The 27,497-nt window shown below is 47.8% G+C and overlaps 1 protein-coding gene across 2 annotated transcripts in view; it reads left to right on the forward strand.

Annotated features, from left to right (window-relative positions):
- The window catches only part of SHLD2 (shieldin complex subunit 2), an 844,943-nt gene that overhangs the window by 45,180 nt on the left and 772,266 nt on the right, over positions 1-27,497 (forward strand). For both annotated transcript variants that reach the window (XM_085607834.1, XM_085607842.1), the window contains exon 2: positions 3,775-3,847. The gene's annotated coding sequence lies outside the window, so the exon portion shown is untranslated. The remainder of the gene's footprint in view (positions 1-3,774; positions 3,848-27,497) is intronic.

Here is a 27,497-nt window from a genome sequence, read left to right on the forward strand (position 1 = left end):
AAAAACACGCCCCGAATCGCAAAAAGACGGGGCTTGTTTGGAGCGACAAAGCTCTTCTCCAATGGCTGACCAGCATTTAAGAGGCCAGCCAATGGAGAAGAGGGAAAAAAAGGGGCGGGTTAAAGCCCCACTCCTAAAACATTAAATCTCGGAGCGAGACTGCTCAAGCGCAGCCTTCGAGCCGAGACCTAAAAAGGACCTCTTTTAGAATGCAACACCACAAGACAAGAGATTTTCCCATTTGTAGGTTGAAAGGTAGACTACAAAACTATCATATCCCTTTTCACCTAGCAGTAGCTATCCAAATTCTGTTTGAAACATTGGAAAAACTTTCAGCACTGGTGTTTTGTCTATTCTCAACTATAACATTTCTTCTGTTCTTCAGTTTCTGCATGAAAGATGTTAGAAAAACTTGGTGGTGGTAGATCTGGTGGCAGATCGTGTAGCTCCATTATCAGCAGTTAGAGCTTTCTGCAAGGTAGTTTTAATGATGATGAAATGCTTATTTTCAGAATTCTGAAAGAGTTGTCTATCTAGTCCTTTGGTGTGATCATCTTTACCTGCTTGGGATTTACTTACGGGACTGACATTTTTGCAGAGTTTTTCTATTGAGCTTATGAACTCTGTAGAGTAGAAATTCTTAACCATTAAGTTAGTCTTCTTTGTGGCAATTACTTCTGTCAGGAAGATTGGTGAGCTTGATTCCTTATTATGTATTCCTCTTTTCTTAGAATTTTTGATAGTGGTATTGTTTTGAAACCAGATACCGAAATCTGAAGGTGGAGTCTGTGGCACATAGCGATCAGAAAATTATGCTTCCTGGATTCTGCCCATCTCCTTCATCTAGAGGAGAGGATATGTTGCATTTGCTGGATGGTAAAAGCGCTCTGTTGATATGCTTAGAACCTCTAAGCCCTATTATAACTCAAGCCATCTGTTTGTTTTGGTGGGCATGGACAAGGTCTTAAAGTTTCAAATATCACGATCATTAGATGGATTCGATCAGCTATCTCCATGGCCTACACCTTGTCCGACACCCCTTCTTCCACATTTTATTCACCTTGCCAAAGTTTTGTTGAGCTGCTAAGTTTCAACTCGCACTGTTGTAAAACATAACACCATGCAAGAACAGGGATCAGAAATGTGTTATTTTGGTCAAAGTGTTCTAATTTCTGTTTTGACTTAATGTACTACTTTCGATTTGTTTCACTAATGAAATTATGAAAAGCATGATTAGTAACATTTTAATTTGATTTCAGGACTAAAGGCTTGGCTTTTGGTATTCCTCAAATGTAATGACTGGGCTGGAGGACAAAGAGATTTTTCCCTGCTCAATGGTTGGCTTCATTATCCTTAGTCCTGTTTATCTTCATCATAGATATTCCGACTGACTGCTTTCCTTTAATTTGGTTTCGTTAAGACAGGAGGAATCCTGGGTATGCTATACTCTTATAATGCCCACAATTATAGCAGTAGTAAGAGGCTTCTTACTTCCTGTTCTTGCTGTTCGTTCTCGCCCCTGTGCTAAGGTGGAGATCACCTAAAAACAGTGCTTTAAATGGGCCGGTACTCACCGGTACTGAGTACTGGCACTTCTTATTTTTACCGATCAGAGTACCGGCACTTCTTCACTGCTAAGGAGAGTACCGGTACTCATTGGAGGTAAATTAATTGGTTTTAGTGCTGCGAAGCTCAAGGCAGTCAGAGGGGAGCAGATCTGTACGGCCCTCTGACAGCCAAAGCGCATCTCCAGCTCGTAGGTGAGTAACGGCTGAACCATTCAGCAGCGACTCCTGCTTTATGCAAAGGATGTCCCTGTTTTGGAATTTTCACGCCCTGCTGTGTTTGATAGAGAAGGGCCCATTAAGGCCCTTCTCTGTCAATCACATTCACACTGTGCTTGTTGTGCCGTAACGATCCCAAGTGTAGAGTGTGTTTGTGTGTGTGCACCAGAGGCAAATTTCTGGGGGGTAATTCTTCCACCAATAGGCAGAGTGGAGCTGCATGGGCTCTTAAAAGGGGTGAAAAAAACAACCAAGCCTCATGCACATGCAAATGGTCTTTTAAAGACCTGTGAAGTACTCGGGTGCGGCTCTGTGTGTGCCAGGAAACTGTCTCGGCCCGGGCTGACCCACACGATGGAGGGGTGGGGGTGAGGGGGGGTCGGGAGGGGTCTTGAAGCCCTTTGATCCCAATGGGCGTTGCGCACCTGGTGTGCGCGCCTGCTTCTGTGTAGGTTTCAGTGTGAAAGAAAAAGCGAGCTCAGAGAGGAAAAGAATGTGGACAATCTCAGGAGGTAGTTTTAAAGAAATGCGTGGAATGCTTTTGTGTGTGCATTGTCTGCTTGTTTCTGTGTGTATTTGAAGTATTGTGCCAATAGCAAACAAGTAGGAACAGTATGACAGTGAGAAGCTGGAAATATTGCAAGACAAGGAAACCTTAACATATCGTGTTTGGTCTTTATTTTGTGTAATGAGTTAACACTTTTTTGTTTATATTGATACTTTTCTCACATGTTTTGGTATGTCCTGCAACTGGCGTAGTACTCATTATTAATGCTGGTATTCCAGAATCTCTTTTATTCTGAGGCACACTCATAATTAGCCTGAATAGTGCGGTTGATGGCTTGAATGTATTGATTTAAAAGCTCCTTCTATTATGATTTAGGGCCTGCTCCCAGCAGGTATTCACACCACTCTTTATCATCATATGCAGCTGTTTATCTGCATATATGGGAAGCTTGAAGCTACTATCAAAGGAAATGCACGGGCAAAATGAATACTCTATAGAAATGTCCTAGTATCATCATGTCACGCCCGCCCCTAACCCCGCCCACTAGCCACGCCCCTAGCTCGATTTAATGAGTACCTACACTTATTTTTTCCCATTTAAAGCACTGCCTAAAAAGTAATGTCTGTGACGAGAATGAGTAGGACTAAAGATAATGAAGGTTAGCGATTCACAACTGCAGCATTACATTATTGAATGCAACCTAATAAGTGGTGGCAACAGAGATAGTTATGCCAGTGAAATTAATGAAAAATGCTCCGGACAATTGTAGTTAATAATAAAGCCTCAACCATCTCACTAAATTAAGCACATCTCCCTCCATCTTCCATAACTCAGCCCTTCCTGGTGCTCTTACTGTCCTCAAGTTAGTCTATACAGGCTAAATCATTTTTCCTTTATACTTCTCTCATTGGCCCCTTCCTCTGCTTAACTTGCCTTCTGCTCTTTCTTCCCCCTTAGTCTGTAAGCATCAATCATCTACCTTCAGCTATAGCACACTACTTATGTGAAGAGAGGGAGAGTTGCCTGCAATTCACCACACTGCCAGCGTGGCCGACTTGGTCCATCCTCCTTCTACAGTCGATAAATGATCTTTTTCCTACTTATCTAGGGCCTTCCTTTTTCCTTCATCCTCCCCACTGCAGCTGTTATTTCACCATCCTTTGCCATCCCTTCCCTCAGCTCTGCCCCCTTGTTTTTCTACCATCGGTCCCTGTACCCCAGTCTTTCACTCTATATTTTCTCTATTCAGTTCTTCTCTTTATTTTATTTTCCAGTCCTTATTAGCCTTTGTCGCCACCATTGCCGTAAACTCTTGTCAGCCTCCCATTCAGCCATCTGCTCTTTTTCTTTGTCCGATGTTTTCCCACTTCTCACTGTGCCCTTTTCTTTCATTTTGCATATTTCAGTCCTTGAAAGCTCGTTTTCCTTATTTAACATCACCCATCTCTATTTCTCACCCCAGCTTTTCTTTCTCTTTTTCAGGACCCTTGCTGTTGCAGAAGCTGTGGCTCAACTGGTTCCATCGTTGCCATCCATTCAGCTCACATTTTATCAGGTACCTTAAATGATGAAGCTCAGTGTTACTAGGGAAGACTTGCTGCATTATAACGATCACAGGGTGCCTTAAAGAGAGCTGGAAACTCCTGCAAAGATCAGTTTGCAGCTGGTGCCTGGAGGCTCTGGACATCCATTGATTGTCAGTGGCTACGCAACCTTCCCAGGACGTTGGCAGCGGGCGTTGGAGGGTCGGCTCGGGTAGTGCTGGGCTTGACTCTTAAGTTCTGCCACTTTGACTGTAGATAGGTTTTGAAGGGCTGAAAGCCCCTCTGCCCCCACACTACAGTCCTATCCCCCTCAAGGCCGCCTCCCTAAAAAATTAACCGTATTTTCAAACTTGTTAGATCTTTTACTTAGTGAGGAGATGTTCCAGGTTTGCTGGGACAGTCTCAGGTTTTAGGACATCGGTCTTTGTGTCCCTACAGTTTTCACCTAATGAAATACTTGCCTAGGTTTTCCATCGAGCTCTGTATTTCATCATCATCATCTTTCTTTATTCGCTTTCATAATCAACAAACCATAAAAGCACAGTATAAATACCAAGGTAAATAGTAGGATACAAAATGTACTAAACTCTCAAGAACAGGCCTACGCAATTTCATGGCTCGTCAGTTATATGCAGGGTGCATCTAAAATACATGCTTAGTAAAAACAATAAAAAAAAGAAGCAACAATGCATTACAATCATTGAAATCACTGGCCCAATCCACACAATGATGGCTGAACAAGGATATATGGCCCAGGATCATTGTGGGAAGTAACACGTCTAATCACAGCTCACTCTAAGTTTCATGGCCGATTTAAAAAAAAAAGCTTAAAACGTGAAAAACTGTTTTGCCCTTCAACATCTGTAAACATGTAAATGCAGGCCGCACTTGTTTAAAGTTGGCCTGTGTCAAGATGAAGATAGGATTTCCTCGGGGTATCATAAAAAGTACAAAACATGGTGAAATGAAGCATTTCCTGCGCAGATGAACCATCGCAGCCGCAGGGAGGAAGGACTTGTCCTCTGCTTACACCCCTAGGGTATGACAGAAGTAAATGGAACATGTCAAGTCGAAACCTGGTCAAAAGGAATCTATCGTGAGGGTTCACTAGACCAAGTATGTATGGCTCCGCCAACTCGGTGGTCCTTAATATAACGAAGCGGCGGACACTTGGCTTCATTAGCTCCCTCTCTTCCCTTAAAGCAAGCCGGCGCATACCAAATGTCTTCTTCAAGATGGATGTCTCTTTTTTGCCAATTCCCTCGGGGTTAGTGACGAGGTCTCCTCTGCCCAAGCATGTTAGCTGATTTTTGATATATTTCAACCAAGGTATCCTTAGCGCTTGATCCAAGGATAAGCAATCTAAAAGGATTGCCTTGTTTAACGAGTCCCCCTCCTGGGCCCATATTTTTAACCAGAGTGACAGTGGGCTAAAAGCTATCTGCTTGGTGATGTAGGGCATTCCCAACTCTTCGTGGACAATAAAAGAGGGAATACCCTGGGGTACGGACAACAGTCTTCTCATGAGTTTGTTTTCAGAGATTTGAACGTCCTTTGCAGCTACATATCCCCATATTTCACTGCCATAAAGTACTTTTGACAAGCATCTAACCCTAAAAAGCTCCAGGAGGGCCCCCACTGGTCTTTTACCTAGCCTCACAGCAAAGTTAAAGATAGTGGCAACTTCCCTATTAAGGTCATTTCTCTTGGGGGTGAATTGTGGAGCCCAGTTGAGTTTGTCATTCAGGAGTACCCCCAGGTAGGAAAAGACTGTAGTTTTGGGTATGGGGGTGAGCCCTACCATAAAGACATATGATCTTGAGGGGCGGTAACCTAGTTGCATGATATATGATTTGAAATTATTGAATTTTAGGTACAGATCTCCCATGAACTGGGCAAACAATGCTAAAATGATTTGTAAGCCCCTCTCTGTCCTAGCCATCAAGACGGCATCAACTGCGTAGAGCAGAACTGGGAGGCCACGCCGACCAATCCGAGGGTAGTCAGTCGTGGTCTCCAATAGTGTTTTCTCCAAGTTGTTAATATAGAGGTTAAAAAGAAAAGGGGCAAATATGCAGCCTTGACGGACCCCGCTCCTTACAGGGAATGAGCATGATACCTTCAAGCTCTGCAAGTATCGCACTCCTGCCTTGGTGTCCCCGTGAAGATCATAGAGAAAGGAGACCAGCTCCCTGTCTACCCCTATGGTTAAAAGGATCTGCCATAACTTGGTCCTGTTTACGCAACCGAAAGCGGATGACAGATCCATAAAAGCCAGGAAAATAGTGCCGCTGCGGGCAACTGTATATTTGCTGGAGATTATGAAAAGGTTCAGGGATTGTTCGATCGTAGAACGGCCAGGGCGGAACCCATATTGGACGTCCGACAGAATGTTATTGTCAGTGGCCCAGGTCGCTAACCTATCCAACAAAATCCTGCCAACCACTTTTACCACCGAATCTATCAATGAGATCAGTCTGTAACACACCGTGCTGTCCCTGTCCCCATTTTTGAAGACTGGCACAATGATGGAGGGGGCCCAGGAGGTCGGAGTACCGACTAGCAACTGTGTTAATTACACAGGTTAGAACTGGAGCCCAGAGTGCAGCGTCTGACAAGTAAAGGTCGGGTGGAATACCGTCCGGACCCAGAGCCTTGTTGCGAGCCAGAGCGGTGATACCACGCCTTACTTCCTCTTCCAGGACGACTAGTTTTGCATGAGAACCCCCAGAATTGGGTACGGGGGATGAAGCCTGGTCTCCTTTGAACATAGCCTCGAAGTGACTGACCCACTCATTTTAGGTAATGTGTGCTTCTAAAACATTGGCGGCCTCCTCACCCAAGATGGGACTGTTTATGATACTCCAGACCTTGGCGCTAGACTTATGGGTTATAGCTTCCATGAGGTTGTTCCAAGCTTCTTCCTTCAAGGCCACCCTGCGCTTGCTAAGTGCCAATTTATACTGTTTCCTACGGATCTTAACAAGCGCATTGTTCCTCGGGGAGGCGAGAAGGGCTGATTTCGGGCTGCAAGCGAGCAGTCGGAGTTAAACCATCTGGGTACTCTGTAAAGGGACAGTCAGTAGATCGGCAACAGATTAGGTTAAAAGCACAGATAATGGCTTAATCGGACTCGGCCTGGGCGTTCTGACAAATCAGGAATTCCTTCCAGCGTGTCTCCGTTAGGGACCTGCACAATGATTCTGGGATGATCTGGCCCCATCTGAGGCGTCTCACACCGTCTGTTGCCCGTAAAGCCTCACCTCCTGCTACCTGTCTTTTTGGATCAAAGGAGGGCCAGGTACCTGTGAACTACGAGATCAGATAATAGAGAGGGGTGGAAGTTAAGATAAAATCAATGAACGAGGCTTGCCGTCCTAGACCCTTAAAAGTTGGAATGAGGTATTGTCTACTAGTAGTCAGTTTCCCTATAGTTAGTTGCAGGTCCAGGTCGCAGACCAAAGCGTTAAATTTCTCCCCATGCCTACAGTGTTCAAAATGCAAGCCGTCTGCTAGGGGACAAGAGGGCTCCTCGCTGGCTCCTGGACCCCTCTTCCTTAAGGCTCCACATATTTGAGTGTTGAAATCCCCTACCAGGACTATGTTACCTGATTTACGTGATGGAACCATTACTGTTCGTTACAAAGGCACTTAAACGGGTGTTGTTACACACCTCCGGAAGGAGAGAAGTAGCATTATAAAAATTCAAGAGTGTTAGGCTAAAAGACCCTGACGAAAAGGATGACGCCTGGAGGCACGGGTTATCCGTATTTAGTACCACAAAGTCACCTCGTAGGCCAAGAGAAACATAAACTGCAAGGCCCCCTTTAGCACGTCCCGCCCTTGACGGGAATACTGAAAAGCTTGTAACCCTCCACGAAATTGGTGTTGTCAACGGACCATGTCTCTTGGAGACAGATAATATTATGTCTTTTAATGAAAGTTAACCACCTCATGTCCAAAAACCTGTTAGCCAGACCGGCTATGTTCCCAGAAATGATATTAAGGAAGTTGTAGTCCGTGGTATGACTGTGACAATTCACTTTTTCCGGCTTGACCTTTGGGGCCGTATGGAGGAGCACATTAGAATTTCTTGAGCCCTGGCCACCCAGTCAATCACATAGATCCAATTGGCTCAGGGGCTCAAATGAGTTGTATAGAGGAAGCATGGGTGGTTGTAGAGGCCGCTCCAGTGTGGTCCAGTGTGGTTGGGGTCGCAGGTCTCCTCAGAAGCGACTTCATAGGTGACAGGGGATAAAAATAACCCAAGGGAAGTGCTCTTATGGAGGAGCCGGGGCCTGTTCTCTCGCCATAGTTAGCAGCATCTAGGATCCTTTCTACCAGATGTGGGCTGTTGAAGTTGATGATTTTGCAGTCCCTGTCACAGTTCTTTTTCAAGCCCCCTATGCAGGTCACCCTCCTGACCATGACGATGTCCCTTTCCACTCTTTAGGACTGGCACGTTGCCCAACACCACTACGTACGGTGTTGCTTCTGGGGGTAAATGGATTGACAATGGACCTTGGGGCTCTCTGGCCTGGTTAGTAGCAGAGAAAGTTAGAACATCCCCTTCTGCACCCACCCCTCGTGAAATAGTTCTCTCCGAGGGTTGGCCTCTGGTCTGGAGGGTAGTGGATGGTAGGACCTGTCCTGTTGCCCACTAATGGAGGATTGCAGATGACCGCTGCTTGCGGGGGGGGGGGGGTTAGGAAGGGCAGTGGCCCTCATGGGATGGGGGGGTTGAGCACTAAGCGTGTTAGGTGGGACGGGAGCAGCTGGAACGAATCCGACCGGTGCTACCCTCGTATCCCCAGGACGGGAAGGAGGATTCGAAGATGTAAATGATTGAGCCAGATTTCAAATGTCCCGCTCAAATAAAGATAACCTTTGTACGATTGGGTCCAGCTTGAGATCCATGCGATCAAGAAGGGAGCTAAAATCAGCTTCCAACATGGCCGCCAGTTCATCTTTAGTCGCGAGAGCTGGGCACTGTGTGATTTCCGACTATAAGTCCACTTTAGTACGTTGCGCCTTGGCCCTGGTGGTGGCGTATTTACGCTTGGCCCCTGTTCCACCTGACAGCATCCCCAGGACAGCTACGCGAGGGACTTTGGATTGAGCAGGTAACCCACTGCCTGGTGCGGGTCTTGTCCTTGATTCATCGCAGTCAATGTGATCATGTTGCGACTCCGCAATGATAAGATGTGGCAGGGAGTCAGCTGGCTCAAGACCTTCCATGGAGCCTCGAGGCCCGCTGTTAGAAGCACCTAGCGGGAGAAGATTCACTGGGGACCGGGAAAGCCTACGTGACACAAGCTCGATTTCTTTTTCAAGAACCCCTGCAGCTTTTTTTAGAAAACAATCCATGGTTCTGGTGATTGGCGTGACCGGAGCCGTGGCCGTCTTGCCTCTTCTCATTAGCCCGGCAGAGCTGAATGATAAACGGGAGTTGACAAGTGGCCAGAATGTTAAGTCTCTAACTCTGGTCCGACCCTACTTGCGGGCCACGAGAGGGCTATTGAAGACCAGGATTGGTTATCAGTTATTGCCTGTGAGCAGAGCGGTGAGCTTATACTGCGTCTGTAACATCTATAACGTGATGCAATTAAGGCTTACCTTGCACACAGGCACCTTTGGAGACTAGTGAGAGGCGACAAGGGTAAAAGTCGATGAATGCGATGCCCTCTGCTATCCTTGAAGATCCTTAAAGGTCCAGCTGCCCAGATAACACCACCAAGAGGGGGGGCCTGCCCTTGACCTGGCGCGTCTGCACCCGTCCCGCGCTGCGGGGTCCCTCAGCTGTTTTTAGGCGCCTCCTGGCATGAGATGCCGTCGGTCATGCCGGTGTGCCGCTGTGGGTGCTGGGAATTGTGGTCCCAGTGTCCAGGTGCAGGGCAGCTCTCCTCCGTGGCTGCAAAACAGAAATCAGGTAAAGACGGGCTTCCCTGAGCTCTGTACTTAGTTATTTCTTATGCATACCCTTGATTTAGGTGAGAGGCTCTTGTGTTTTTTTTTAAAGATAAAAGTGTTATTTTAGTGTTTGCTTTCATAAAACAGCTTCAGAAAATGTACTTTCCCTGATGTTCTTCTCTTCAGATCTACCTTATAGGTGTTTGATTTCATTGGTCCCTCTTACACTGCATTATGTGTTGTGGAAAGGCAGGCATCTGTCTCTTTACCAGAGCAGCTGTGGTCTCCCATCCTCCTTGGAGAGCAGGGGTAACAGCTTAGCTTGACATGCAGCATGTCTCACATCATGTCAAACGTTTGTAGCACATGCAATTCTACATCTCCTTTGCAGTATATTGCATGACTCGGCGATCTGCCTCAGCCCCATTCTCTTGCCACTTGTCTTTTATCCAACAGCAACAGCACTACAAGTTTCCTATAGGTTGTTGCTCTAGGATGAACCCAACCCAGAAGAGCCACTTTAGGGTTTAATGCTATAGGGTAGCCAACCGTTATGGAAACAGTATTTACAATCTCAACTCAGAATTAGTATATTTGAGGGAAACTCTAGGCCAGGTGTAGCAAACCAGGCCCTGGAGCCCTGCATCTTAAGCGATTAGAATTGTGGAAGCTCTGTTGTTCTGGAGGCTAGGTGGAGTATGATATGCTCTATGTAATTAATAAAAATGTATTATGCGGAGTTTGATATTAGAGGACAGGACTGCTGTTTGTTAACAGGAACATTCCCAGTCTTTTCCTGATAATGAGATTTGCAATTCAGCTTCCAATTTATGTTCGCATTGGCTACATTTGAATGTGTCTGAAACAGGACAGAGCCGTATAGTGTCACTATCATTTAGGTGACTTTGTGACAACCAGCCCCTCAAGCGGCTCAAAAAAGGGAGTCTCAAGGGAGAATGTGATTTAGATGTAATCTTAAGCCTATGATAAAGAAAGATATTAAGTGTTGTGCATGTGGGGTTGTCTGTGAACATAGTATGTCTATAAAAGTATCTCTCTATACAGTTTCCACCATTTCATGATGTTTAATTTGGTCAACTGTGCCTTCGCTTTGGCCTCAAAAGTTAGTGGTATGCCTGGATGACCAACCAGTGGAATCTCAGGAAATAGATCAAATCAAGCCACTCTTTGTGCCTTAATTTTTCCCAGGCTAGTGTTGCGCTTTGTGTAGTGAGTATATCCAATTGGCGTGTACACTAGGGTTGACAAATACATCACTTTACACAGCCAGGTGTGGCATGTTGGGTTAGGGGTGGAACCAATATTATGCAAAATAGGCCTGTGTGCAGAGGTAGTATAGTTCTAGGTCAGGCACGGTCAACCCTCTCTGGCTATAGGCTAAGGTTAGAGTTTCCAATTCAACATCGGTTGATTTCCAGCCCTGGCGTGCATAATCAACCCGTGCTGCAGAGCTTGAAAAAACGATTTAGTTAATGGGATTGGGATATTAAGCATATAATCTGGCACTTTGGAAAGTATCACCATTTTCTACAAAGAAATGACCCTGACCATCAACAGTGGCAGTTTAATTCACATGGTGATTTTTATCTTCCAGCTTGGATATAGCCTGACCGAAGGTCTCCTTTATGCTAGTGTCAATATTGCGATTGATGCATATTCCTAGATATTTTAGTTAACCATCACCTTACTCCAGTGGGAAATCCATGCCAATTTTTTGAGTGTTGGATGTAAGGGGTAAAATAACAGGTTTGTTTCAATTTATGGTGATGTTGGAAATCCCTCCAAATGTGATGAATTCCCTGAGGATCAAATTAGGATATGCATGGGTGTTTTGTAGCTATATTGTCATGTTGTTGGTTTCTAAAGACACTAGCAGGTTTCAAGATGTGTATGTGAGAGCATGTTCTTCGTAGTGCTGGTGGTAGTGCTTGGCCCGCCAGTTGCTCCAGAAACGGCGAAAGCAACATGGGGGACAACCCTGTCTTGTACCCCTTGAGATCTGCATCAGTGTGGAAACTAGACCATTCAATTTGATATGTGCTGTGGGGTTTGTGCATAGGCTTTGTACCAAGTCAATGAAAAAGGATGGGAGTCTCGTGCATCAAAAAATAGCAAGGAAGAGTGGTCATTCATTCGACGGAATCAAATGCATTAGTGGCATTCAAAAATAACCTCCACATTTAATGTTTGGGTCCATCTAGTGAATATCACATAAACGGAGATAGTAGATTATGCACTGTGGAGAAGCTGGTATGATGCCTACCTGGTCCAGCAATACCAGGTCAGGGATCAGCCTATTGGACAACAGGTTATCAAGTATTTTAACATTACAATAAATTAGAGACAGTGGTCTGAATGAGTTGAGTGCTTTACCTGTGTAGGAAGAGCAACCAGGAGAGCCACACGCCTAGGACGCGCTTGGTGTAGGATCCCTGATAGAGGGCCAATAAATGAGTGGCCAATATATATTCTTTGTAAAATTCTGCTTGCAATCCTCCTAAGTAGGGGGCTCTGCCAGCAGGCAGGCTTCTAACCATCACCCCTATCTCTACCACTGTGAACGGCTGGCTGAGATACTCTCTGCATGAGTCATTTAACCATGCTTTGGCGCAATTGTGCAAATGCTCTACCAAGGATGAGGTAGGCTGGTTTATTTTGGAGTCGTAGAGATGTGTATAATAGAATTTAAATCCTTCTGCCTCTCAACATGCAGCACCTGCAGTGACTTTAACGAAAGTGATATTGATATTGGCTCCTGATTTCCTAAAGAGGACTGCCAATGACTTGCTGTACGTTCACCCTCCCTGAATGTACACACCTCTGTTTATTTGCCAAAAATGTATCCTCCCTAAGTGCTGTATAGTTATAGTTGGGAATTTCTCCCTCATATTTGCAAGTGTGAAAATAATGGTTATAAAAGACCATTTCCTCTTCAGTCTCTCAATATCTTGTTCCAGGATGTGTTTCCTCAATGATTTGAGTACGCCATTATGCCTGGCTATGTAGAGTCCTCGGATCACTGCCTTAAAAGCTTTCCACACTTTGGCACCACGTCAATATTTTGAAAATATTAAAATATTTCTTGACACATTTCATTATAAAATACACTATCTTCCAAGGCGTTACATGAAAGCAGAGTGTGCCCCAGGTATACTTAGCATGACCTGAGCATGGTCCGAGAGTGTTCCGGGCAAGTGCTGTACATTTAGTATCTAATAACTAATATCGTGGGTGGAAAGCCAGTAGTCCAATCTGGACAGCATGTTGTGCAGAGAAGATATAAATGTGCCCTCAAATTGGGTAGAGTGCCTCAGGCAGTGGATGCCATAAGGGCCTTAATAGCTGTGGCTGCTACTTGTGTATGACTGGTAGGCTCTGCCGATCTATCTAGGTAGGGATTTAGAACTACGTTAAAGTCCCCATCCCAGAAAATCGTCCTGGGGGATAAAGAGTACACCAGTACCCCCAGTGACTGACTTAACCGTACCAATGTGACATGTTTACTCTCTAAGATGCCCTGCACTATGATTTATCTGCCCTGGTGACCCTGGACAGTAAGTAGATGCTGAGGAATGTGTTCCCTTTTTAGGTCTCGCCTGACCCAGCGCATGCCCTGGTCTGGCGAGACTTTAAGTAAGGGCTTCAAAAAATGCTACCGCCGGCCACAGTTTGCAGTGCATGTGCGCGGGCGCGCGCTTGAGCAGAGGCGCCATATGTCGTGATTACTGCTGCGCACGCACCACTCGCACACATACACTGCAAGCTGTGGCCGGCGGCAGCATTTTTCCCCCGCGATCACTTTCAGTTTGGCCCCGCGGTTAACTTCCTTGTTATTGCTGTAGTTTGGGTGTTTACGCCTGTGTTTGTCTATTTAGTTTAGACTGAAAGGGTTGGTCTCATTATTTGAGTGCCTGGCTTTACCTTTGTATCTGTTGCTCACCCGCTGAGCCATCTCGCACTTCTTGACTGCCTGTTTCTGTGGGTACAAAAGGGGGTGGTGACAAAAGGGGGTGGTGATGGACGGAGCATCAGAACCAATCAAACTCTCACACCCAGTCAACAGATCTGGGTTTGATCCATCACCGTTCTTTAGCCCACTCTGCCACCCCAGTTCCGACATGGCCATATGCAAATCAGTCTGACCCTGTGCCTCATGGGAACAGTCCAGCCCGAACTGCCAAGCCATGCCTTCTCTGGACCGGAAACGAGCTTCCTAGGACCGGTTTCTGGCATTTCAGCCGTCTTCAGCCAGGCTTGCTCGAATCCAATGGCAGAGTGGGCTAAAGAACGGTGATGGATTAAACCCAGATCAGTTGACTCGGGGTGAGTGCTTGCAATGTTCAACACTCCGTCCATCATTTTCTTTGGTTTTTGCTTTGTTCGCCATAAGTTGGCAGGGTATGCTCAGACGTGAGTCCCTTGCTCACTATGCCACTGGATTCAAGCAAGCCTCGCTGAAGACGGCTGAAATGCCAGAAACCGGTCCTAGGAAGCTTGTTTCCGGTCCAGGGAAGACATGGCTTGGCAGTTCGGGCTGGACTGTTCCCATGAAGCACAGGGTCAGACTGATTTGCATATGGCCATGTCTGAACTGGGGTGGCAGAGTGGGCTAAAGAACGGTGATGGATTAAACCCAGATCAGTTGACTGGGGGTGAGTGCTTGCAATGTTCAACACTCCGTCCATCATTTTCTTTGGTTTTTGCTTTGTTTCTGTGGGTGTCATTTTGTGACCCTTTCAGTGCATGGTGAATGCCCTTCTCACGTGTGCTCGCGCCGATACCAGCCGCATACAGCGGCAGTGATGGTGGTGTTTGTCCAGACTAATCTTTGGGGCCTGAGGCGTTCCTCGTCAGAGGACCCAAGACTCGGCGGTTTCCTTACACACATTGGGGTGAACTTCTTTCCTGTTCCACCAGTCCTGCAGCCATTGTCTCCACTCTTGATGTACCTGATTGTAAAATATTCCCGTGCCCTAGTGAAGATGGCGGATTCATTTTTAAACCTCTCAGTAGAAGCCTACACACCTACTAGATACTGTAGAGGGGAATCATTGGAGTAGGCAGTCCACTGATAGATGTTCTCCACAAGAGCTGCCAGCTCGAGGTTCTTTCTTATACAGGGTGCACAAACCTGTTAATATTGCCAAACACCACCAAAAGTTGCTTTGTGCAGAAATCTTGCAAAGGTACTATCTTAATGGGGCTGGTATTAAAAAATAAGTAATGGCCGGTTTCATCGCTTTAAAAGACTTGCAAAGATACTACTGTGAAGCAAATCTCATTGCATTCGAAGCACTGGCCGACCTGGATGAAAAACAGTGCACTAAGTAACCGAGCAGGAACTGTGTAAAGTGTAATATTACCCTCTGTATGAAAATGACTGTGGTGCCTATACAACGCTTAAAGTTGTTTACGTGTGTGGCTTTGCTGCATTGAGCTTCCTTTTTGTGTGGTTTGATGTAGTTGTGAGTGTTTGTCTTTTCGAGTTGTTGGCTAGAACAAAGAAAAAAGTTTTAGTAGCTTTAAGATTTGTTACGTTTAGTTTAGTTTGCAGGTGGAAGGTTTGTGGCATTCCAGTTTTTACTTTGGTTATTGTGAACTACTTCGATGAAAGTACTTTGTTTTTGGTCTTGAAGGATTGCTACTTTTGTGTGTTTGTGAATGGTTGTGGCTAGTTAGAGGTCTAACCTTTATTTCCTAGACATTTGGCTTTATTGTATATGAGGTATGGAAAGATGGTGCAGCTTTGAACTTGAGTTCTGGATTTCACGATCATCTAAAGGAGACCTTGGGACATATGGTGACTGCTCTGGCTGCCCCTCACTGAGTCCTCTAGAGTGCGTGTAACTGCCATTGATATGGGTGTTGCTGTACATGGTTGTAGGCACTCACATACGGTCTTGGAGTAATGGTGAGACTGGGTTAAATTGCACTTGGCATGCTGTTTGGCATTGGAGTGTAAGGCTCCTGGGGTTGGGATGGGTGGGATAACCCGTGAGCTGCCCAGTATGGCATGGTTTACTCCTGCAAAGTTGAAATGTTATATTTTTGTTACCCCTCTAGGGATGTACTTTGTTCCTCCTTTTCTTGGGTTGGACGTCCAGTTTCAAAAGAGGCGATTATTACATGTCAATCAATCAATCAATCAATCAATCAAGCATTTGTATAGCGCACTACTCACCCGGAGGGTCTCAAGGCGCTTGGGGTGGGGGGGTCCACTACTGCTCGAACAGCCAGGTCTTGAGCTGCTTCCTGAAGGCGAGGTGGTCTTGGGTCAGACGGAGGTGGGTTGGGAGGGAGTTCCAGGTCTTGGCGGCCAGGTAGGAGAAGGACCTTCCTCCTGTAGTGGCTCTTCGGATGCGGGGGACGGCGGCGAGGGCGTGGTTGGTCGATCGGAGCTGGCGTGTCGGAGTGTAGAAGTTGAGGCGGCTGTTGAGGTATCTTGGGCCTTGGTTGTGGAGAGCTTTGTGTGCGTGGGTGAGGAGACGGAAGGTGATTCTTTTGTTGACCGGGAGCCAGTGCAGGTCCCTCAGGTGACCGGAGATGTGGCTCTGTCGGGGGATATCGAGGATGAGTCTTGCTGAGGCGTTCTGGATCCGCTGGAGTCTCCTCTGGAGTTTGGCGGTGGTTCCGGCGTAGAGGGAGTTGCCGTAGTCCAGTCGGCTGGTGACGAGGGCCTGGGTGACCGTCTTCCTGGTCTCGGTGGGGATCCACCGGAAGATCTTACGTAGCATGCGCAGGATGTTGAAGCACGACGAGGAGACGGCGTTGACTTGTCTGGTCATGGAGAGGGAAGAGTCCAGGATGAAGCCCAGGTTGCGTGCGTGGTCTGTGGGTTTGGGTGCGCTGCCCAAGGCGGTGGGCCACCAGGAGTCGTCCAAGGCGGAGGGTGAAGAGCCCAGGTTGAGGACTTCCGTCTTGTCTGAGTTCAGTTTCAGGCGGCTGTTCATCATCCACTCGGCTACGTCTGTCATCCCTTCGTGTAGGTTGGCTCTGGCGGTGGCGGGGTCGTTGGTGAGGGAGAGGATCAGCTGGGTGTCGTCGGCGTAGGAGATGATGTTGAGGTTGTGTTGGCGTGCGATGGCCGCGAGGGGGCTCATGTAGACGTTGAAGAGAGTGGGGCTGAGCGAGGAGCCTTGAGGAACGCCGCAGATGACGTCGGTGGCTTCTGATCTGAACGGGGGGAGGCGGACTCTCTGTGTCCTTCCGGCAAGGAAGATGATCCATTCTAGTGCCTTCTCTTGGATTCCGATGTTGCTGAGGCGCTGCACTAGGGTGCGGTGGCAGACAGTGTCGAATGCCGCGGAGAGGTCCAGGAGGATGAGGGCCGCAGTTTCTCCGTTGTCGAGCAGGGCTCGGATGTCATCGGTGGCTGCGATGAGGGCGGTCTCGGTGCTGTGGTTGGCCCGGAAGCCGGACTGCGAGAGGTCGAGGGATCCGTTCGTCTCGAGGAAGGCGGCAAGCTGCTTGTTGACGGTCTTCTAGATGACTTTGGCCGGAAACGGGAGGAGCGAGATGGGGCGGTAGTTTTTGAGTTCGGTGGGATCCGCTGATGGTTTCTTCAGTAGAGCGCTGAGTTCGGCGTGCTTCCAGCTCTCTGGGAAGGTAGCGGTGTTGAAGGAGGTGTTGATGATGTCCCGCAGGTGGGGTGCGATGATGGCGTCGGCCTTGTTGTAGACGTGGTGAGGGCAGGGGTCGGTTGGGGATCCGGAGTGGATGGAGTTCATCGTGCGGATGGTGTCTTCGGTGGTGATCGGGGTCCAGGCATGGATGGTGGTGGTGGGGGTCGTTGGTGTGGTCATAGGGTGCGTCGGTTGTGTGCTGAAGCTGTTGTGTATGTCTGCGATCTTGCTGTGGAAGTAGGAGGCGAGGGAGTTGCAGAGGTCTTGTGATGGGGTGATGTTGTTGTTTCCGGCGTTGGGATTGGAGAGCTCTTTGACGATGTTGAAGAGTTCCTTGCTGTTGTGTGCGTTGTTGTCCAGTCGATCCTTGAATGCGGTTTTCTTGGTGGTGTGGATCAGTTGGTGGTGTTTTCGGGTTGCGAGCTTGAGGGCGGTTATGTTGTCTGGTGTAGGGTCTCTGCGCCAGGTTCGCTCGAGGGCCCGGCAGTTCTTCTTGGAGCTCTTGAGTTCGTCGGTGAACCAGGGCGCTTTCTTACTGCCGGGTCTGCTGGGCGGGGTCCTCAGTGGGGCGAGGTCGTCTGTGCAGTTGCTGATCCACTTCGTGAGGATGTTGGCGGCCTGGCTGGGGTTCACGGAGCCGGTGGGGGGGTCTTGGCTCAGGGCTGCGGCGAGTTGGTCGGCTGTGATCTTGTTCCAGTTTCTGCGTGCGACCTGTTGCTGGTGGTGGTGGGTCGTGTTCTTTTTGAAGCTGAAGTGGACGCAGCTGTGGTCCGTCCGGTGGAGTCCGGTGGCGTGGCTGAAGGCGATGTGCTGGCTGGATGAGAAGACGGGGTTGAGTGTATGTCCGGCGTAGTGGGTGGGGGAGGTCACCAGCTGCTTGAGACCGAGGTTGGCGAGGTTGTCCAGCAGGGTGGTGGTGTTGCGGTCGTTGGTGTTCTCCAGGTGAAAGTTGAGGTCCCCGAGGAGGATGTAGTCAGCGGAGGGGAGGGCGTGCGGGCTGATGAAGTCGGCGATGTCTTCGCTGAATTGTGTGCGTGGTCCCGGGGGTCTGTAGATGAGGGTGCCTCTGAGGGTGGTCTTGGGGTCGGTGTGGATCTGGAAGTGCAGGTGTTCGGCGGCTGTGAGGGTGTCGTCGGTGTTGGTCGTGATGTGGATGGTGTTCTTGTGGACGATGGCGATGCCTCCTCCGGTCTGGTTGACGCAGTCCCTCCGGGTGATCTTGTATCCGTCCGGGATGGCGATGGCGATGTCGGGCGCTGAGGAGGCGTTCATCCAGGTTTCCGTGAGGAAGGCGACGTCTGGGGATGCGGTGTCGATCAGGTTCCAGAGTTGGACGGCGTGTCTGTGGACGGAGCGGGTGTTGAGCAGGATGCACTTCAGGTGGTTGCTGCTGGTGCTCGATTTGGCGGGTGTTGGTGCAGTGCAGGTCCGGATGCTGGTGAACTTGCAGGAGTGGCAGCTGAAGGGTCCGTGGGTGCGTCTCGGTGTGGCTCGGTGGCATCCGGGGATCCGGCCGGTGTTGAGTGCATTGAGGTCGGTGGCGTCGTAAGTCCGGCGGGTGGGCTGGGGTCTGCGGGGGCCAGGGGGTCTGGCGCTGGGCGCGGTCCAGGTGCGGACGGGCTTACCTTTGGCGCACCTTCGGCGCTCATTCGGTGCTTCCGCTGCGCGGTCGCTCAGGGGGCGTCATAAGTGAGGAGCCGGGAGGGCGGGTCAGCTGGGTGGCGGGAGCGGGGCGGCCAATGGGCAGGAGGGGGGCGGAGACGCCGGAGGGCAGTGGCGGGAAGGAGGACCGAGGGCGGCTCAGCGGCGGCTGGGTCGTCCGGCGGCTGGAGGGAGCTCACAGGTGGGGGAGGGCAGCAGAAGGGGGGAAGAGGGGTACAGAAGGCAAGAGGGGAAAGGGGAACAAATGCAAAATACACAGGCGGAGGACAAGGGGAAACAAAAGGCACACAGCAGATTACAGAAGGCAAAAAGGGGAAACAAATGCAAAATACACCAGGCGAAAGACAAAGGGGAAACAAAAGGCACGCAGCAGATGGCAAACAGCGGCAAAAATCGATGGCAGTAGCACGAAGTGCACAGCAGTCAGCAGGGCAGAGTACTGGCAGCAGCGGGCAGGAGCAGCGGTGTGTGGGGGCGACCTCGCCTGGAGCAGGCTCAGCGGTCGCGGAAAGATAAATTGTGTGATTGCTCTTTTGTCGGACTGTGGCGTGGAAAGGGGCATTGAATACCACTCTTAACTGGATTTTTCGTGTGTAACGTATTGGCTTAATGAGGAGTGGCTTGCTGTTCACTGTTTGAGAAGGGTGTAGTGATGCTGTTGACGCATACCTTGTTGGGGATATGCTCGGGGTTCATAATCAGTTGCTTGCACAATTCCTTTTCAGCGTAGCTCTGTGGGCCTGAGGTTGCCTGGGTAGTGGATGGAGGTGGCATTCCTGCTGACTGAATATTTACTGTTTTTTAGTGGTGTTGACCATGAGTGGGCGAGTGTTTGTCTTGGAGAGCGTTGTGTTGGTAAATCATTTGTCATGCATATTTTCTGTTCTTGGCTGTTAGTGTGGTTTATGTCAGGTGTACTTGATTGATTCTTGTACGGTTGTCTTGCACAGTGTTTCGGGGATCTTCCCTGCAGAGGTTCTCCAGAGGAAGCCTCTCACCAGACGGCATAAGATTTTGTGAGACAACTTATCAAATGCAGTGCTCAGATCCAATTGGATCAGGGCTGAAAAACGGCCTTCATCTATGGCACTACAGAGTTGCTTAGTGACTGCGAGAAGTACTGCTTCCATACTCCCGCCAGTCCTGAAACCATTTTGGGAGGGATCCAGGATGTCATTGTCATGGTGTGAAAGCATTGCTGAAATAAATTCCATTACGTTGGTGCCCACATTGCTTGAGGCTATTTGCTACTCTGCGAGACTTGTTGTGGTGGAGTAGCGAATAGAAGCCCCACCGACTCTCCGCCCATATTTGCCATAGGCTTGTGTCATTGTCTATCCTAAATGCTGGCTTGTGATTCGAAAATAGGTTTGTTAGTCCCTCCTTAGTACCAACTCCTCTTCATTTGTCACATCTCTTGGCGACTGGCCCCTTTACTTCATTTGTTACACGGTATGTGTTATTTAGACTGTGAGCACTATTTTCTTTATCCAGTTTCTCTTACTGCAGGCACAACGTGCTTTGGTGCCTTCTTTACCTCTCCTCTCCCCTCCCTCCTGTTGTTGTGCCTTGTTTACCCAAATGTCCGTGCCTTCTCCCTCCCCCCGCCCGCCCACTGTCCGTGGCTTCTCTCAACCTCCCTCCCGTTGTCTGTGATGCCTTGTATTTGCAATGCAATAGGTTGCTCATCTAAGCGAGTTTGAGCTATTGGCATTGTAAATGACAATGCCTCTTATTTATGTTATGGTTTTTAAAACATAAATAAAACACATTGTCATTTACAATGCAGATAGCTTAAACTTGTGAAATGCGAGATCTATTGCATTGCAAATGCTTGTTAAAACTAGAACTGCAACTCCTCTGGAGTATGACGTATATGAGGATATATAAGTGTTGCACAGCCCATCTTGCACATAGGACCGTCCCAGTCTATTTAGTGAGGTGAGTTTCTTGTAGGAATGCCAATGATATTTCGTGTCTAGTGAAATAAGCATAGACCTCGTGTATTTTGTGGAGGCTGTTTAAACCTCTAATGTTCCATGTTGTACGTGGACTTCATCTAGTCAGTGTAGTTGTAGCAATATTACGAAAGCCATTGAGGGCTAGTTTACAACCATCTTAAAGCCTTGTCTTGGTGTAGTAGATAATGTAGAGAATAAGGCACCCCCTGTAGTGTCCCCGCGAACAGCAGTGTGTAGCACAATTGATCAGTTGGTCTTCTTGCTATGGACTGTTGCAACAGTCCAAATTCCAGCTGAACTTGTGCCGGAGAGGCGTTCTGAGGAAGGCCGAAGACTCTTTTATACACCTTTGTTTGGAGACTTTCAAGTAGTGTTTAATCATTCGGAACTATGCATGCATACACCACTGTTGGTAGGAATTTGTCCATTATAACTGCTAGCAGTGGCTTGCAGTAAGGGCCATTCAGACTTTTTTCAAGAGAACAGAAAGCGCAGATCAAACCATTTCCTTTCTTACTGGCATACTGCTCGAGTGTTTGAAAATATAATCCATTATCTATATACAGGCCCAAGTGCTTATAGTTGCTGACCACTTCTAGACTTGTGATGCCAAACTTAATAGGCAGTAGTTTTTAAGGGCGTTTCCTAATTGTCATTGTTTTTGTAGTATTTATTTCAAATGCATTGGTTTTGACGAAAGCTCCATGCTCATCAAGAGCTCTTTGGAGGCCCACTCTCATTTGGCTAAGTAAAACAATGTCATCTGCGTGAGAGAGGTTTCTTACTTATAATGTACTTAGTCGTGGAGGATGTGAGTTTACTTGATCTAATTTTGGGGAGAGGTCGGCCATGAGCACGTTTAACAGATGCTGGGCTAAGACACAGCCTACTCTGTGTCCTTTCTCAGTATATATTTTCCTTGATAGTCTTGGTCCGTCAGCTATTTGAATCCAAATCCATTTTTCTGTGTACACCTGCATTATGGCTCAGAGAGTTCTATCTGGGAGGCCCCACATCCTTAATTTTTCCATAAAGGCCTCTATCTACACGGTCAAATCTACACTGTCAAACGCTTTGAAATCTATGAAACAAAAATATAGCTTTTTCTGCATGCACATGCTCTTGTCTGCCATTAGTCCAAGAGCTAAGAATTTATTTGCAGTACCAAACACTCTGCCTGCTGAATCCTGTCCGATTACAAGGGATATCGTTTTGACTGTTTGACCAATTGGTCGAGGATGAGCGATGCATAATATTATGCTTCACAATCTATAAGGGCTATTAGCCTGTAATTAGCTGGGTCTGACTGGTCACCATCTTTATACACCGGGTTTATTATTGACCCTCTCCAGCTATTAGTGTGTTCGATAGTCCCACCTCATTGTACAGACTTGACAGCGATACAGCCCAGTAGTTGGGTATCAGCGTAAAAATGGCCTGCAGGATGCCATTTGGCCCAGGGGCCCCATCCATGCGTCCTGATTTTATTACCTTTGACGCTTTATCTTCTGGAAATTGTAGTATGTCCTGCTCTACTAGCGAGGTTGAATCAATAGGAGGGTCACTTGTATCCGATGTTCTGGATTTTGGAGCCACTATTCTTCTGAGGTCCAGTGCTGTCAAACGTATGCTATTACTCCTCTCAGTTGTATGTACGTCTTTGCCAAAAATCTTGATTAGATGGGTTGCCCGGGTTGGTTTGGTGACACAGGAAACATTTATTACTTTTGAGGTTCTTGTTAGCCCGTTTACTGTTTTCCAGAAAGGTCTAGTGTTTGTTCATTTTGCGTTAAAGGGGAACTTGGACCAAAATGTGTCTATTTGCACTTTCCTTTCTTCCCAGACTTGTTTTTTATATTGCTTCATGAGAATTTTTGTTTTATCCCAGGTGTCCTTTGTGGCCTTTGCGTTTCTGTGGCTCTCACTATCCTTCTTAAGGCTTTCCTTAAATTCCGGGCTTTTTTTGAGAGGCATTCAGGCTGCTTATGAAGAGTCCTCTTAACATGATTGATTGTGGGAGCGTGTTTCAGCAGGCTCTTTGAGAAGGATGCCCAGGTTTCTACTTGGTTACCTTTTATGTTGTTGCTGTTGGTTTTCAGCTCCTTGGCCATGCACACTAACTCAGGGAATGTGTTACTCATCCATCTAGGTGTTCCAGGTTGGTGGTTGTTACTTCCCCAACTGCTAATGGAGCAGTTGGATGCCTGAGCGGAGGGGAGGGGGGGAGGGAGGGGGGGACGCTGATGCTCAATTCAATTGATATGAATGGTCACTTCATGTGGTGTGTTTAATTACATATTTCTTCATGCGTACAAGTAGCCGTAGAGTAAGAATTGTGTAATCTATTGTTAATCAAGCATTTTTACCGTGGTAAGTATATCTCAGAGCCCTATCCTGCTGGAATCTGCCGTTGACAACTCTGAGACCGAGATGTTCCAAGGCTGTCAGTAGCCCTTGTCCATTGAAGTGAGGTCACTTGGATGCCCGGTACACTTGAGGTTGTACAGACCACATAGCGTTTTCTGCAGCTAGATGCTCGTCTTCATCTGGTGTATAAATTAGGTTGGAGTTTAAATCGCCTGTGACTACTATTTCCCATTTTGGGTTCTGGAATCTTATTTCCATTATCGTGGAAATTCATTTGTTAAATAGGACAGCTTTGTTTTTCCTTATTTGGATGTTCGTAAGCATTTATCAGGATTATCGTCATCGTTGGACATTTGGGCCTTGCATCAAATTTTATTATTTGCAGGTCTGCTGTGGAATTGGGCAGCTGATTTGAAGTTAAGTTCAAAGTCATGGATACATATACTGTGACGCCACCTTTTGGCCTGCCGTACCGTTGCGGTCTTGTTGCCTTAATATAGTGAAGGGTGTAGCCTTCCACTTGCACTGGATCAATGAATCAAGTCTCTTGGAGAACGATGATCTCATATTTTTTCCAGTTGTCTGGTGGTTAGTTGCCCTGCAACTCCTGTTTTGCCCCAACAACGTTCCAGGATATTAGGTTTAATGATGAGCGGTTGAATTTACCAATGCTGTTTTTAGAGGGTCGTTCATCTCCAGTGTTGTTTACGGTTGATGCGATCCTATGCCATTGATTCTCACTATGTTCCTTCGGCTGCTTCTTTATTTCTTGTTCAACTGCTCCCATCTTGCCTCTGGCACTTTGTAGCACCGAGTATTCAGGAGAAGTTCCTTGGTCGGATCTGAGCTTTCATTACGGAATTAGCAAGGGTGGAAGGTAACGTTGCCTTGAGGGCTTTGAAGGTGTTATACCCTAGGCTTTGAACTGTTGGGCAGCATTTAGTATTAATGATACAGCCTCCTCTTTCTCCAAGTAGACAGAATTTTTTGCAGCTGCTTCTTCTCCCCCCTGAGAGATTAATTTGATTGATAGCATGTCTGAGGAGGTAAGGTGTTTCACTGTTGGTATTTCTGCGAACAGCCTAAAGATGTTTCCTTTGTTGAGACGATCCTGGTGACCATATGATGTGGTGTGTGAATATAATTTGATTGTTGGGGTTTTGTGGTGGCTCTATGTTTGTTGCCATCAAAGTGGAGGGAGAATAGTTCTCTGTGTCCCCTTGTTTCCGGGTTGATCTTTGGGTCAAGCGAGTGAGTATCCTTTTGTAAATTAACATTTAATACTATCTGTTTGTTTTGCCCGTTGATTGCTTGGGGGCACCTCTGCCTGGCCACTTCCCGTATGTTTTTTTTCTGGTTGGTATTTATCAAGGCAGTTGTTTGTCCTCCGTGTTGATGGTCATGGATTGGTTTAGTGTGCTTGTGGCCCTCCTTAGTTATCAGCCTCTTAGTTTTAATAAGAATTGTTACAGGATCGATGTATGATTTTTCCTGTTTTCCCTGAGTGTTCTTCCTGTTGTTCACCGAGCTCTATACATTCTGGCCTATATATGCTTTTTTAGGTCTCACTGAGACAGCGCATGCGCTGCTTTGCGAGACATTTAGTAGGTGAGTTTTCAAAGTGCTACTGGCTGGCCTAGCGTTTGCGTTCACGCGAGCGTGCACGCGCGCAGCCGCCATCTGTTTTTCACGGGTCATTAGCAGTCATTAGCATCACTCGGCCGCAAGTCATGTTTGTATTCATTGTATGCCTCAAACTGCAGGTTTGGTGCATGCCATGGTGCATCTGTCTCCCCCCAAAAGCTTAACTTGAAGGAATCTCCATGCTCCATACACACACGTCATTGTAGACAGATCAGTATTATCAGTTTAGTCAGTCTGTGAGTCTCCGAGGACACCTAAACAATGTTCTACCGCCGCTCACAAAATAAGAAAACAATGACGTCACTGCGAGTGCTTTCGGCGCGTGTTCGGCGGAGCTCCGCCCCCTGGGATCTGTACAGCGCGAGCCTCTGGGTGAGGCCGCTTTGTCCTTTTCGGAAGTTAGCGATCAAGGACTCGACTCGCACAGATAAATCCATCCATCAGTGGGTACAAGGCTTTTTTAGTTGACCTAGAAAGAAGAGTCTTCCTGTGTTTGACAGCATAATATAGACTTTGGTTAGGAGAGAAATGTGCGTGTCCCTTCAGGTTGGAGATTGCTCTTTTTATCAGGGACATTTTAGAAAACGGTGCACTGTAAAGCAAGGCTGAGCTCCACGCAGTTACTTTCACTCCGGCCTGTCACTGACTCTCCGCTGCAATCTCTTCCATTCTCACTTCTCGGCTCTTCAGTTTGTGCCCCTCTCTGCCATCTATGTGCATACTTCATTTGCTACATTTTCTGACAATTTTCAAAATGAATAATTAGCGTGACAATGATGTCACCATAAATAACATCATGTGATGCCTGTCTCTGTGATATAATCACAGGAATTGACATTGTTACTCAGGAGGGAGCCGCTCCCCCTAGAGTTCGGTTACCTGCTTAGGCCTAAGAGGCTGTAACAGAGGCATTTCCTATTATACTGGTCTTTTCCATGGAGATAACAGTAAATCATCAGATAGGGGAATACAGCTTGGGAGGGGCACAGATGTTTCAGCTGCAGTCAGTTTCATACTGTCTCCTTTCACATGGACATTAGTAGTCCCGGTGCCTCCCTGCACAGATACAGGAGACTGCCCCTTTAACTGATGTAGGACACAGCCCCTTTGACAGATGCAGGACACTGCCCTTTTCACAGATGCAGGACACTGCCCCTTTCACAGATGCAGGACACTGCCCCTTTCACAGATGCAGGAGACTGCCCCTTTCACAGATGCAGGAGACTGCCCCTTTCACAGATGCCGGAGACTGCCCCTTTCACAGATGCAGGACACTGCTCCTTTCACAGATGCAGGAGACTGCCCCTTTCACAGATGCAGGAGACTGCCCCTTTCACAGATGCAGGAGACTGCCCCTTTCACAGATGCAGGAGACTGCCCCTTTCACAGATGCCAGAGACTGCCCCTTTCACAGATGCCGGAGACTGCCCCTTTCACAGATGCAGGAGACTGCCCCTTTCACAGATGCAGGAGACTGCCCCTTTCACAGATGGAGGAGACTGCCCCTTTCACAGATGCAGGACATGTCCCCTTTCACAGATGCAGGACACGGCCCCTTTCACATATTCAGGAGACGGCCCCTTTGACGGATGCAGGAGATGGCCCCTTTCACAGATGCAGGACACTGCCCTCTTTCACGGATGCAGGACACTGCCCTCTTTCACGGATGCAGGACACCGCCCCTTTCACGAATGCAGGACACCGCCCCTTTCACGGACACCACCCCTTTCACGGATGCAGGACACCGCCCCTTTCACGGATTCAGGACACCGCCCCTTTCACGGATGCAGGACACTGCCCCCTTTCACGGATGCAGGACACTGCCCCCTTTCACGGATGCAGGACACTGCCCCTTTCACGGATGAAGGACACTGCCCCCTTTCACGGATGAAGGACACTGCCCCTTTCACGGATGCAGGACACTGCCCCCTTTCAGGGTTGCAGGACTGCCCCTTTCACGGATGCAGGACACTGCCCCTTTCATGGATGCAGGACACTGTCCCTTTCACAGATGCACGAGAATTTGCAAGCCTTGTGTATAGGCACATCTTTGGCGAAGCTCTGGTTTTATGGTGGGTGAAAAGGTAACAAAGAAGCTGGCCCTACACCTACCGGGATGGGACATATGAAGGAGGTCTTCATACTGCCAGGGCCTCGTCAACAGTTTCTAGGTCTTTATGTTCAGTGTCCATTGCTACCTCAATCTTGGAAAGGCATTGGAAGGGCTTTGACCCGGACTAACAACTCCAATTTTGACCCAGTTTACTGGCTTCTTGCCCACAGACAGCGGTAATGAACTTTTCAGTCACAGGCTGGATCGCCTAACAGTATCTAGCAGTGCCTACATACGATCATACATTGATGCTCGTGTTCTGGTCAAAATCCGGTATGGGCAGGGGGCGTATAGCTTTACAGATTCAATAAGAGTGAGTGAGACAGCTGCCTGAAGCCAGCCTGCATTGAGGTTAGAGTTC

The sequence above is a fragment of the Triturus cristatus genome, chromosome 1_2 (genome assembly GCF_964204655.1).
Source record: "Triturus cristatus chromosome 1_2, aTriCri1.1, whole genome shotgun sequence".
Lineage (NCBI taxonomy): Eukaryota > Metazoa > Chordata > Amphibia > Caudata > Salamandridae > Triturus > Triturus cristatus.